At 35.0% G+C, this 14963-nt stretch overlaps 1 pseudogene across 1 annotated transcript; it reads right to left on the reverse strand.

The window, feature by feature from the left end:
• Positions 1 to 279: 279 nt before the first annotated feature.
• Positions 280 to 14709, reverse strand: LOC143609863 (putative protein phosphatase 2C 35; annotated as a pseudogene). Its single transcript, XR_013149489.1, has 5 exons — positions 14473 to 14709; positions 14168 to 14317; positions 1690 to 2563; positions 686 to 817; positions 280 to 590 (listed from the first exon to the last, which is right to left on the reverse strand). The product of XR_013149489.1 is annotated as a putative protein phosphatase 2C 35 (transcript).
• Between the last annotated feature and the right edge of the window lie 254 nt (positions 14710 to 14963).

The raw sequence follows: 14963 nt of genomic DNA on the forward strand, positions 1-14963 counted from the left end.
GGGTGAAGAAAAGGCGAGTGAGGAGCACACAAACAGTTTGGGGTGTGGTTTTGAAGCATGCTTCTTGTAGAAAGGAAAGTTTTGTGCATGGGAATTTGTATGTATAGCTTTTTATGTTCATTTGTTCATACACAATGGTGGGTCTCACGCCTCGGTGCCTTATCGCCTTGTCACATGCTTTTTAAAACGAAGATATATCGCCCATACCTTTTTAAAACCAGATACATCGCCCAATGTTGAGCCTAATTCATAGGAGGTGTATCTGATAACCCTAATGCCATCAAACATTAGCGTCATCTTACAACAAAATTCCATCTCTCGAATCCTTAAAATATCCACCTATGGTAACTAAACTAACAATAACACATAATGTTACAATGAACAAGGCTTGCAAAATATCATCTGGGTTGCTCAAAGGGCGGGTTCTGATCATTGTTTAACAAAACCTGGTGAAAATGTAGATTTTGTGAAAAATTGCTTCCAACCGACCGCCACATCTCTGACCGTGGTGGTGTAACATCCGGTTTCACTTCTGTCGGTTGGACATTACTACTGGTCCCACCTTCTTCACCACCATTTTTAACACCTGACTGTTGCAATCAGATTATTGTTTCTAAGTTGTCATCAGAATACAGTTATAAAAGAATAATTTGCAACTAACTGAAATGTTTATAACAATTCTCACATCGGGTAAGCCGTTAACATGTACAACAATAATGGTTATATCGTCCGTCCGATTCTCATGCTCTAACCATAATTTGTATGATTCTGCAGAAACCGCAGCACAGGCGCTCCTGGGATCCATGTATCTATCAACCTAGACAACATCAAATAAAAAACCGGCTTGTAAATAATGTTTTCTTTTAAGTAAAATAAGTTGGTGATTCCTGAGACGGCGCGGAATAATAAGGTTTTAAATTCATATCTAACCCGTTTAGATAAACAAGTTGTGTGACCTTTTGATCAGTTCCACTAAACAGGTTGACTAGTCAACCCAATCAGCTAAAAAAGGTCAAACCCACCAACCCCTATACGACCCGTTTACAATCGGCCAATCTGTTTAAGACGTTTACTTTACTTAAACAGGTCGACCCAATAACCCATTTACGACCCACTAAACCCATTTATTACAACCTTCCAACCTATTTAACACATTTACAACTTGATTTTAACCTGTTTGCTTCCTGCCAATCTGTCAACCCGTTTGACTCGCTTAAATAATGGAGTCAAGCCGGGTCATGTCCGGGTTGCACGATTTTAAGTGTATCCGAATCCTTAATATAAGGATTCATGTTCTGGTTAGATTGCAATTCTTAACACGACATGGAAATAACCAAGTTTGGGGTTGTTATATTAAACTCATTTACAAACACGTTGTGTTCAGGCTAACCTTTTTATCTCGCTAAACTAAATACATCAAATTCCAACCGATTTAATTAAACAAGTCAACCCACCAACCCGTTTAACCAATTTATTACAACCCTCTTAACTCGTTTAACACGTCTGCAACTTGATTGTAACTGTTTACTACCCGTTTAACCAATTTATTACAACCCTCCAACTCGTTTAACATATTTGCAACTTGATTATAACCGTTTACGACCCGTTAACCCATTTGAATAAATGGGTTAACGGGTCGTGTTCAGGTTTCACAACCTGACATGATTTACACCCCCGATAACAACGTACCATATCAACAACAGCTTGGCTCGATAAAAACTCAAACACGCCATCACTGGCGAGCACGAAAAACGGGTTATCAGCCGTGAGTTGAACCACCGAAACTTCTGGAACCGCCACAACACCAATCTTTTCAGCAATACTATCTCCGACACTACGTGTAAACGCGGTCCCGGGATACATTGCGTTCCGCATCCATAACCGTGGCGGATCACTCCCCGCATTCTCTTCGTCCCCCCACGATAGAACACTCGGGTCTTTCACCCCTTCAACCTGATCAACACTCAAAACTCTAGCCCCACACTCTTTCACCCTCTCACATTCATCTTTCCTAAAAGGGGTTTGATCTTGAGACAAATCTCGAGCCACAGCACGGCCATGATCACAGTTCTTGAACGAAATCACGGCCCGCGAATCACCCACATTGGCCACGAAAAGCTTGTCGCCGATCACAAGAACAGTAATTGCAGTCGTGCCACTCATGGAGTCATCGATTTCCGGGTTATCATGAAGCTCATTGTCCGTGACGGAAAAGGCGGAGTTAAAAGCTTTGACGGGATCTTCGATCAGTGTGTCGTCACTGCAAAGAGCCTCGACGAGTCTCGTTTTGACGAAAGTGGGGCAAGCAGCACTGCTTGCCCGAGTGGCCGTGACCGTCGAACACCCCGAAGAAATGGGCATTGGGGTTACCCTGAAGAGTGGTTCTAACGCAGAAAGAATCTTGGTTTTCTTTGTTAGGCGTGTCGGGATAGTAGCCACGGCGGGTGAGCACCGCGCACTCGAGTTTGAAATGATGTGAAGTGATTGGGACAACTTCTAACAGCTCATCTGCAGTTTTATCCTTTTTCCCTTTGAATTTGTTGCCGCCATCGACGGCGGCATTCTACGAGGACGGTACTTGCAGCAAACACCACCCGATTATCACAGAGGCGATTAGTCCCAAAAACCTGATTAAAATCTTAAACCAGTTTGTGAATGAAAACTTGACCCAGACACAAACAAATGCATGATGAAGAACCAAACCCTAGAAGCAACAGGGTGTTAATTTAATTGGATTTTTGTTTCTGATTATTCTTTGCCTCGTCAACGATGATTTCGATGCTCTTCAAATTGGTCTTTTCTTTTCTTTTCTTTTCTTTTGTTGAACCCAATCAACATTTTTAAATTAGAGGGATCATGTCGGATCCGATAGTTCAAGGAAAATGAACATGAAACCAAAATTGAAGAAAACAAACAATGAATGAATTCACTTTGGTTGTAATAAAATTTATTTAAAATGTAAATGTATGAAATATAATCTTTTTCTTAATCATATTTAAATAAGAAAAAACAACGTTTAATAATTATTATTACTATAGAGTAATTAAGAAACTTAGCCAAGTCACTATTGGATCGCATCAAGTTTATGTTTATTTTCTCTTGAGATTTTTTTGTTTTATCTTGTTATGGTAATGATGTTACTGTATTCGCGTTAACTAACCGCTGCAATACTTGAGGCCGCTAATTAACGCTTGGTTTTTACTGATTGATCGTTGCTACGCCCGACCAACAACGCTGAGGGTTTACTCGATTGACCGCCGTAACACCAGGGATAGGCAGCGCTCGGATTTTACTAATGAAAAACCAACTATTCTTTTTATTTATTTATTTTTATGTTTTTTAAATATAAAAGTAAAAACAACAAAACCTCTCTTTTAAAGAGTTGACTAAACGTTGACAACAAAACCTAGGTATCTTACCGTCACCATATTACGTCACTTAAAATGTACGTATTTAATTAAAAGTTGTTAAATATATATGTAATTAGGAAAGTTGGTTCACAAAGTCTCTCACTGGGCAAACTGGCGAACCATTATTAGACCACATCAAATTGCAAATTTATGTGTCTTTTTTTTCCTTTTTTTTTCCTGATTTTTGTATTTGTTTAGTACCACAATGAACGTAATCGAAACCGACTGAATTCGAGTCGACTCACTGTTGCAACACACGAGACCGACAAGTAACGCTCGGGTTTTATTGATTGATCGCAACAGAGCCCGAGACTGACAACACTTGGGTTTTACTCGAATGACCGTCGTAACGCCCGAGACTAACATCGCTCGGGTTTTACCAATGCATTTGTTTAACCGACCTTTTTAGAATGTAACCGAAACAAAGTGAATTCGTGTTGACTTATTGCCGCAAAGACCGGGGCCGACAACGCTCGAGTTTTACCGACGTCTGGGTTTTACCGACTCACCGCCGCAAAGACCGGGGCCGACGACGCTCGAGTTTTACGACACCCGGGATAAACCAATTTGATAAACGTTGCTCTAATATTTTATTTTTTTTAGGTGTTAATGTTTTTTTATATATTAATTTGAGGAATTTATTTTTTTAATTTTGATGGTTTTACCAACTTTGTTTATACAATATCGTAATGAATGTAACTGAAATCGATATAATCCGCATCGTCTCACCACTTCAACGCTTGGGACCGACAGCACCCGGGTTTTACTAACTCACCACCGCAACGCCCAGGACCGACAACACTCGAGTTTAACCGACCGAATATTGGATCCGATGGTATGAACATTTAATCAATTAGTATTCTAATTGTGTCTGTAAGAATTCATATGGAAGAACATATTTTCTATTAGGAAATATCTCATAGAATAGTAATCAACTTTCAAAAGTTTTCAAATTATGTCACTCATGGATATTTTTCTCAAATCGGGCCACTAAATTTTTAAATCGAGTCTCACCGATTTTGTAACACCCCGACCAAAGGCGGCGGAACATGCCGGGGTGCAACGTGATTGGACAAATACACAAGACACTATTTGAAGTGACGATATTTATTAAACACATTTTATTTCAACAAATCAATAACAACACATCTCGTTCATATAAACAAATAGTATTCATATTGTTCGTTTTACTAATACCCTAATAGTCTTGGTAACGTTTTCCGTCAAGCACTCGAGTCAACAAAAGTCAAACCTGTAACATTTCATAAAATAAAGTTTGTCAACACAAAGGTTGGTGAGCAATTCATAAGTTTGAGCATATAAGTATATAGTAATAAAAGCCACAAAACTTGTATACAAAACAATAAATAAAAGCAACAACTTGGATAAATTGACAATCGCTAATAGAATTACGTTAGCGCCACCTAGCTACAAGGGGTTGCCAAGTAGTCTAGGATTTAATAGAATATCGTTAATTGCATTACGTTAACGACACCGTGCTATAAGAGAATACCAGATAGATCACAGATTTATAGACTTCCCCCATGACTGAAAGCGATAAACACATAGGCACATAGCATAGAACACCAAATCAAGCAAGTATTTAAGTGATGTATACAATCACGTTTGTGGGTTTAAGATTCAAGTAAATAAAGCATTTAGTTTGATAAGTATGAAATGTCACCCCAAAACGAAAGATGGAAAAAGGGGTATGAAAGTACTCACCTCGATTGATGAACCTAGAAATAAATAGATAAATAAATGAAGCTCGAATGGTAAACGAACAGATCCAACTTGAAACGATAAACACCTTAGCTAAAATAAATAATGTAATATATATTAATGAACTTGAAACCGTAATGAAACTATATTGGAAAACATTGAACGAGGAGGTTCGGTTGTTAATCGGATTATCGGTTAATTTGTTAATGATTAAGGACTCATGCTAAATTGATAATTAAAATAAAATAATATTATTTTGTTGGGCTTTTTAAATAGCTAAACCAATATTAAAAGAAACAAGCCGGGTTTAAATCAGGAGTTCGGTTTTCATAAAAAAATGAATTGATAATATAGCTTATAATAATATTATTAATGATAAGATAGAAAAAATGATAATAAAAATTCTAAAAAGATATGTTATATATATATACATATATATAGATATATAAGATAATAATAATAACAGTAACTATTTCTAATAATATGAATATAGTATAATAATTATAACAATAATTATTATTAATAATACTAATATTAATAGTTATAGAATAGAAATCTTGGTATTAAATATAATGTTGTTGATAAAAAAATGGTAATAATAGTAAATAATATTGATAGTAATAATGATATCATACTCGAAATGGGTTCGATTTTTAAACGAGTTCACTAAATAAATATAATAATATTATTGCTAATAATAAATGATAAAAATATAATTTTAATAAATAATAATAATATGATCTTTAATAATATTGTTAAATTTAATATTTATAATAATAATGATAATAATAATAGTTTAATAATAATAATAATCTTGTTAATAATAATAATAATCACAATAATAATTTCTACTTAGTGATATTAGTATTAATTAGTGAAAATAAATTTGTTAAGTATATAAAACTAATAACACCAAAACCGGTCTAGGATGAGACCCGAACCCGAGACCTCTAGTTCAACAACTTGTGTATAACCAACCGAACCAAACTAACAATTGTTAAAATTAAACCCATAAGAAAATAGCATATCCATTTCCCGTGTGTTCATCTTTTCCCCAAATCAAAAATAACTCTATACCCAAACCGACTCATTTCAAAGTATATAACCAAATATATATAACCGGCTATTAACGAATTTAAATCTTTAATACGATATATGAAAATTAATAACATCGACACCCCAATATTAATTTACCTATAAACTGTTCCCGAGTCGTGAATTTATACCGGGAAGTAAATGAACCGAACCCGCTGGAGACGAAGCAACAGCAGTCGCCGGAAAACGAAGGCCGAGAGAGAGAGAGAGAGAGCTGTGGGAGAGAGATAACACGGGGAGAGAGGGAGAGAGAGAGATAGAGTGAGCCGAGAGAGATAGAAAGAGTGAGAGAGAGACGCGACAGCGAGAGGGAGGGAGAGAGTGATTCCGGCACACCGGTGGCCGGCCTTCCGGTCACCGGAAAACGATCCGAGGGGGAAAAGGCTGCCGAAAAGCCGAGAGGTAGTGGTGCGGGTGTGGTGGCCAGAGGCGGCTTCTCGTCGGAATTGGGGGTTCACCGGAAAACGGCAAACAAAGGGGAAAGAGGAGTGGTGGTGATGTTTGGGATGGTGGTGACGGCAGTGGCGGCCGGAGCTGGTGGCCGGAGGTAGTGGCGGCGGCGGCGGCCGGAAAACAAGAGAGAAAGAGGGAGGCTGAGTTTATGATGTTAATGGTAGGGTTAGGGTTTTGGGTTGGGTATATATGTAGGCATATTTTCATAACAGCCCCCTCAAGTTTTAATGAATGTTTTAAACGAGCTTAAAGGTTTGTACAACTCGTAACGACTTTACGAAAATCGTTTTGAACCCTTTATGATTTTCTTAACGATAGTATAACATGACAAACATCGGTTTATTTATGGTCGAGGTAGATTATAATATTATATAATAAATAAATAAGGTTCTAAAATGTTGAGTTGGGTTTACGTATTAAAAGTTTACAAAAACGAACATAATTCGAGATCTGAATTTGACGGATGTCACAGATTTTTTTTGTATGTCAAGAAAGAAATGGAGGATAAGATGTGAGGGTCAGAATTTGCAATATATGTAGTTAAATTTAAAAATTTAACAAAAAAGTTAATTATATTAAAATTCAAATATAAAAAATAAAATCCACGTCGTCACACAACATCAACATAAAAAAACAGATAAAAAGATTTCTTATGTGAAACATAAAAGAAAAACGCTAAAAAAACATGTTAAAACATTTAGTTTAATAAATGGATTACTCTATAGAATGGTATCAAAGTTTTGAAATTATTCCAATTAAGTCACTTATAAAATATTTTGTTTCAATTTGATCACTAAAGTTTCTTTTTTGTTCTAATCCTATATATTATACATAGATAGCATGTTATGTAGGTTTTTTTTTTAATTTTTAAATAGTTTGACATTGCAAAATAGTTTTTTTTTAAAATTGACAAAACTAGTAAATAATGAGAAAAAAAAAATTAATTGTGATAAAATGCAAAAAAAAAAAATTAAAGTAAAATAAATTTGAAAATTAAAAAAAAGTAAGTTTTTTTTAAGATGATTATTATTATTATTATTATTATTATTTGCAGTTTTTCTCAATTTTAAATTTATTTTTCTTAATTTTTAAAAATATTTTGCAATGTCAAACTATTTAAAAATAAAAAAAACCTACTTGACCTGCTATTCAGTTAAAATATCTAGAATTAGAACAAAAAAAAAACTTTTTTGACCTGATTGGAACAAAAGATTTTATGAGTGACCTGATTGTGACAGTTTCAAAACTTGGTTACTATTCTATAGAGTTGCCCCAATAATAAAATATAAAAGTTGAGTGGCTTAACTGGAACACTTTTTAAAGTTGAGTGACCTAATTGAAACACTTTTGAAACTTGGTTAGTATTTTATGAAATTGCCCCTTTTTATTATATTCAATTGATTACAAATTAGATTGCTCCCTCTCATTGTTAGCTCATCTTCTCTGTTTTTAGTACACAACATTTTTACAGAGGTGCGCAAAGTGTTGATGAGTCTGAGGGTGATAGCGACCTAATTGAAACACTTTTGAAACTTAGTAACTATTTTACGAAATTGCCCCGTTCTATTATAATCAATTTATTACAAATTAGATTGCTCCCCCCTAATTTTTAGCTCATCTTCTCTGTTATTAGTACACAATATATTTACAGAGGTGCACAAAGTGTTGATGAGTCTAAGGGTGATAATGACCTAATTGAAACACTTTTAAAATTTGGTTACTATTTTATAAAATTGCCCTTTAGTATTATAATCAATTGATTACAAATTAGATTGCCCCCCCCTATTTTAGCTCATCTTCTCTGTTTTTAGTACACAATATTTTTACAAAGGTGCGAAAAGTGATGATGAGTCTGAGGGTGATAGTGACAGTTAATAGAGGGTTTACAAGCAACTGAAAAAACGAAAATTTTCTAAACAATTAATAAATTAAAATATCATCTAAACTATTGATATCTTGTAATAAATGATGATGATCATCAGTGTTTGTCTGATTATTCAGTAGTTTCCCAATCAGTCCTTTAGAAGACTTCAGTTGTTTGTTGATCCATAGTTTGTCTATCAGTTCTTTAGGAGTAATATTCTTATTCTTCATTTATTATGGTGGAGAACAACTGATACTAATAAGTTGTTTTATAACATTCGTTAAATTTTTAAACTTGAAAACTCGACCCGTTTAAATTTTTGGATCTTCTTTTAATTTCTTAATTTAATCTTCAACATTATTTTACTTATGTTATACTTTAATCAACGTCTAGGGGTTAAAATTGTCAATTTCTAAGCTTTCTGTGAAAACTTGTTCTTTACGTAATCACATGATCACATTTACCAAAGTTCTCATTCATCATCTATATTATTATTATTATTATTATTACTGAATAATTAAGTATTCATTTCAAGTTATTAACATACTTGAATCTATATTAATTTCATTGTTCATATGTGTAATCGTTAATTTGACACGATAACTGGGTATGTCTAGATCAATATTTTAACATGTAAATAATTATGGTCATCTTAAATTAATTTTTATCCTAAATATTTTACTTGCCATATTTTATTAATAGAAAAACATCTTTTTAGCATATTTCAAACACAACTTTCTCTTCAAATCTTACCGACTTAACCCACGTCTAATCATAATTATAAATACCCTCATTTTCATTTTATATTCTTTGCTCATTCATCTCTTTTTCTCTCTCTAAAACATTCCTACATGTAAGGCTTTATTTATGTTATTCATTTTCATCATATTTTTTTTGTTCTCTCTTGTTTTTCTTTTTGTTTATCATGGTTATAAAATCATCATATAATCATGTCAAGGATCCCACATAATCAGTACACCATGGTGTGCGCTGTGAAGGAGACAAAGAACTAAAGGTTGTAAGATGATCTTTAGTGGTCACACCTTCACTTGAGGTTTTTGTTTTGTTTAATTTATTATAATTCACGAACCATAAGGATTTTGATGATAAATGACCAATAATATTGTATATATCATACCACAAGTGTTTCATAATTGTTCTTCATCAAAATTTATTACAAAGCATCAAGAACATTGATTTACAATGTTCCAGATCTGACAACAAAATTGTTCGACAAAGGTTGAGCAATAACTTGGTCATAACAAATTGGAACGATGCAAGGCCAAAACCTATCATTAATTTTAGTGAGTTACAATTTAAATACTATTTATTTGTATTTTTGTTCTTCGTATGCCTTCACAATCATTATTTTAAAATAATTGCACAGATATGCACCCTTTTAGAAGAATGGTTGTTTCAGCTAATCTTAGGTCCGGATCTAACCAAAATTTCTGAATGAAAGTTGTTCCTAACACATCGAATTAGTTGACTGGAGTTTTTTTTATAATTATTGGGAATTTTATCATATATGTTTATAATTTATCTATTATGGGTCAGCAAGCTATCCAATTCTGTTATCATTTTTCTGTTCCTTTTTTAAGTACAAGTTATTATATCATATAACATTATAATCCTTAGTTAATTATTCGTCAAACACAAACTAAAACTAGTCTTATTTCTTTTATTTAGGGCTTTCATGTTAGGACATTCACACGCTTAACCAAGATTTTAATCTTTTTAGCCCACTAAATTCAAGGTGAGTTTACAAACCCCTTTTTCATCTTTTATATATTTTGGAGGTAGCATATATACCTTATGTATTATTCAATTTTTTATTACCACATCTATTCAAAACACAATTCAATTTATACTTATGTGTGATTATTGCATGCTCTATGATTATACTGTATGTGCTTAAGTGTTTATTTTATTGTTTGATGGTTTGGTATCTCATCCTCATCTGTTCTCATCTATTATGATCATACATTTACCCAAGTACATTGATTTTGTATCAATTGGAATGAATCCTCATCTATTTACTTGTTTACATTTTCATAAGAATTATAATGCTCATCATTGACCTATGAATTGTTATTTTTATCTGTATATATGTAACTTAAACTTATGTATTCTCATCAACATTTGTGTTAACAAAAATCTATTTTTATACATGCTACATGTTCAAGTATTTGATGTTATATAGATTGAAGATAGTTAGTTTGGCCTTAGGGTATTTATTAAAAAATATAAACGAATGATATAATTCATTAAGTTATTGTAATTGTGTATTTTTTTATATTAATGATTAAATAATTATTATCACTTTAATTAGTGTCTTTTGAGCTGTTGTTCGATCAATACGTTACGCCCCGACATGTTCGCCACTTTTGGTCGGGGTGTGACATATTGGTATCAGAGCCGAAGGCTATAATATAGGTCGTTAGGCATAACGACCTAGTAGCATGCTTAGGGTCCCTATACATGATATGCCTTTACGTGCTTGCACCATAATTTATATTATTGATTGTCGTAGCTTAAATATTATTTAATGTTTGATATTATTCTAGTACATAAAAACACACACTATTCCAAGGCTGTGCCTTATCTCAAAATATATTTTTTCTCTGAAAAAAATATTTTTTTTTCTCAAACCGTGGTTGTTATTTAGTTAAAATATTCCTTAAAAAACCCACCTTTTTACTCCCCTTTTTTGAAGATGATTCGTGTGAAGGATATGTAGTAACTGGAAAGGGGACACGCTTTTTCTTCGAACCCTTGACACCAAGGCCTGCAAGCCTAAGGAAATGCAATGCACATAAATCTCAGTCAACTACGAGACCCGGTTGCTTTCCTATAGGGTTCGGTGAGGCTGTGAAATCTATTGTTCGGTGAGGCTTGCAAGCCTAAGGAAATGCAATGCGCATAAATCTCAGTCAACTACTAACCTCAATGTATCAAATGTGATCATGTTACGATCACATACCTTAATTATAACCGAATTCACGGTGGTTCATGGCTAACCTCGGTTTTTCCTTATGTTGTTTTAGTTGAATGTATGGGTGGAAAAATCCATGGGTGATACAAGATACCCTAACCACGCCCTCCTCTCAATTCTAATTGATTTTAAATCTGTTGTTGAAATTTAAGCCATGGTGTTACGAAAATATTCAACAGTGAGATTTTTGTATTAATTTTTTATTTTTGTTATGAATTTTAATTTTCTCATTTTATTGGTACAAGCTCATGGTAATTCATGCACATCTCAAACTTAAAATTTTTTTAATGTTTTAATTAATTATCAACCTCCTCAATACTCCAAGTTCAGGTTATTAAAATCTGCATTTTGTATCCTCACGAAGATTTTGCAAAAAAAAAGACCTTAAAGTTACATTATGTACCTAAAACCTATTAAATTTTCATATTCCGTCCTTGTAGCACGTCTTCCTCCCGTCGAGCCCATCGTCGCACTAGTAACTTAGGCCATAGTATGTTCTCCCTCATTGCTAAGGGAATTGTGGAATCCCTTCCAACAATCATTTCCCAGCTTCAAACCGTGAATGCCGCTACCGCACCCGTAAATCCAAACCCAATTGCTTTCTCCTTCAAATAATTCACGAATGCTAACTCGCCTAAATACGTTGGGGCCGAGGGTGCTACCATCATCCTCCAATGGTTCGAGCGGATGGAAAGCGTGTTCCTTCATTGTGCATGTGTAGAAGATAAGAAAACCACCTACGCCTTGAGTATCTTTGAACTAGGCCCCTCACTTGGTGGAATAATTAAATGCACTCTCTTGGGGCTGAGGTTGTCATGGCCTTGTCATGGGCGGATCTCAAGAAGCTCATGCTCAAAAAATTTTTATTTGAAATACGAGCTCCAGAAGTTGGAAGACGAATTTTTTAATTTAAAGCAAGAATGTAAGTCCAGTAGATGGATCTTTCAATAAGATATCAAGTAAACATATTGTTAGGCAGAAACTAACTACGTGGTGATTCAAGAAAAAAGATGAAGTAAAGACGATGAACAAGGTAGTATCACTTCAAAGCAAACGTATATTACGTCGTGTTCTTAAATCCCTTGAACAGAACTGATTAAAATGTTGTAAAACCACGGATTAATCAAGATCTATAACACTTTAAACCTAGATCTAAACCGTAATTGAATCTAGTTCATGATTACTCTTAGTTAGCTTATATCTTATATATTAGGTGTATTATGTATATGATATTAATAGATTAAACGAAGCTTTTGAACGAGAGAAGATTTTGACAAAGTGTCGATACTTTAAATCAAAAACTTAAATTATGCAGAGGACTAAGCCTCTATATATAGACGATTGATCTAATTCGTTACACATCCCGTAACGAATTAGAGTCCAGTTCGTTAACATTACAGACTCGATAAGGAAACGTAACGAATCACTTGATTCGTTGTGCCCCATTCGTCAATATTCCATGACGAATGGGAACATACATAACGAACTACAAGCCCATTCGTTAAACATCCTTAACGAATGGGTGTTACATTAAACAAACTGGCTAGTTCGTTAAACATCCTTAACGAACTAGCCTTACATTAACAAACTAACTTAATAACATAAGTGTCTTTTTCATAATAATAATAATAAATACAAAGACGATAAATACAAAGACTCGAGACGCCAAAACCGTGCACTAACAGACACCACCTCGTCTTGAGCTCTTTGTCTTGTCTTTAATTTATTTAAGCGCTTAGTTTTCCAATCCCGACAGCTATGGATTCCGTACTCATGACACACACGAACGACACGTTGAAACCGCATCGCGCGCTTATAGTTTTCACGGCCCTCTATCAATATTTTATTCTTGAACAACACGTCGTTATCAGTCTCAGTCAAATTCACGAGCCACATTGGATCAATAATCTTAATTAGCTCGGTCATTAAGCCCTTCCCCAATAAAATAACGGCCTCGCCAGTACGAGTATCATAATACCAACGGTTGAAAGATAAATGAATATGCTGACTGAGCGTCTTGACTGGTACATGCTTCATCGTCTTTGGCGGTTTAACCTTAAGCACGAGCTTCCTCCAACCCGTTCTTGGATCTATCTCGTCAATACGTTTACGGATTGGAATCTACGGCTTAAAGAATTTAAACCCGTGGTTACCTCGAAGAGCAAATGTCGATGAAACCATTCTGCTCAACGATTTCCACCATGCTTTATGAAAGGTCGACACCTGAGGGTTTGTACATCCCAACGCGGTAATGAGAGAACGTCAGTAATGTTTTCATAATACTGGACGCCGTTCTCCCATTTAACAATACAGACCTTTAAGTCAGAATCATACAACCATGAAATAATATCACCTCACACTTTTGACACGGCTTTAAATGAAGTCATCTGATTGGCTTAAGCAAGTGCAACAACTTCCACTTTAGCTCTTTATCTACGTACCTGTATGCCCAATAATCTTATGTGCCCGTTTGCTCTGATACTTGAACCATTCAACAATATCATCAACCTACGGATTAGGCTCCGAGTCAAATCTTGTGTCAATGCCCTTACCCTTTGATACTTTCTCCAAATGATCTTCGGCTGCTTTAACATTTTCTTCAGTAAATACAGGAGCACCCTGATCAACATTTGATCGTTGAAATAGATAAGGATATTCCTCAGCCGTCACGTCCTCAATCTCGACCACCTCATCTTCATAAATAAACGACGTGTTCATCGGAATCGTCGTATCATTCAAGACTTCCTCGTCGTTCTCAACCTCCACATCATTCTCGGTCTATAACACGTCAAATTCTTCATCATTTACGCCCAGCAGTATAGAAATCTGCTCTCGTGTCAAGGGCCGATCAACAAATTGTCCCGCTTCTATCTCATCATCATTCAAAATGCTCCTAACCACCCCCCACCCCCCGTATTATCCATAAATATAACAGTATTAGCCTTTATCGACTCAATAGGTTTTACATTCGTTGAGTCCTGATAAACGACCAACTGTTTATCCAAATCACCAGCAGCACTCGTACCCACAGCAGAAGATGAACCGTGAGCTTGTTTCGGCTCACTACCTCTGGCACCCGAGGCATCAGGATCATCTTCATCATTTTTTAGATTCTTTAATGCATCGTCTATACATGTAAGATGCAGAATGAGATCCTCTTGTTCTTTCATCTTCACCCCCTGAGCGGTAACAATCTCACGGAGGGCTTTGGTCTCCTTTTGACAGAAGGGGACATAGCTCATCAGCTTTCATTGATTGTCCAGCATACGCTCTTGAGCCAGATGGTTAGCAGCCATCTGATTTTCATAGAGATGAAGCAGACTCAAGAGCATGTTCATCTGATTCTCCTGAGGCATAGCATGAAATGATGGAGGCACCGGCTGAACAGGACCTTGAGGAAGATTAAGCCTCATGAATCAAATAT

This window comes from Bidens hawaiensis, unplaced genomic scaffold (assembly GCF_021521415.1).
Source record: "Bidens hawaiensis isolate Kalapana, Puna unplaced genomic scaffold, B.hawaiensis_p1.1 tig00017282_1, whole genome shotgun sequence".
NCBI classification, from domain to species: Eukaryota; Viridiplantae; Streptophyta; class Magnoliopsida; order Asterales; family Asteraceae; genus Bidens; species Bidens hawaiensis.